This window comes from Sinocyclocheilus rhinocerous, unplaced genomic scaffold (assembly GCF_001515625.1).
Source record: "Sinocyclocheilus rhinocerous isolate Xijiao unplaced genomic scaffold, SAMN03320098_v1.1 scaffold1912, whole genome shotgun sequence".
In the NCBI taxonomy this organism is placed as follows: Eukaryota; Metazoa; Chordata; class Actinopteri; order Cypriniformes; family Cyprinidae; genus Sinocyclocheilus; species Sinocyclocheilus rhinocerous.
Genome location: NW_015634463.1, coordinates 61,995 through 62,240, shown reverse-complemented (window position 1 = coordinate 62,240; position 246 = coordinate 61,995).

Below are 246 nucleotides of genomic sequence, written 5' to 3'. Positions count from 1 at the left end.
TATATATATATATGTCAATATGTCTTAACAAAACATTTGTTTGCAGAAATAGAACGATCTGTTATATCCTAGGCTACCCCTACTTCTGTTTGATGTTAAAAATTATTGTATGTATTCTGAAAGTTAACTTCCATATTAAAAGGATAGTTCACCTTCAGTTGCTGGGCCCCATTGATTTCCATAGTATGGAGAGAAAAAAAAAACACTATGCAAGTCAATGGGGACCAGCAACTGAAGGTGAACTAT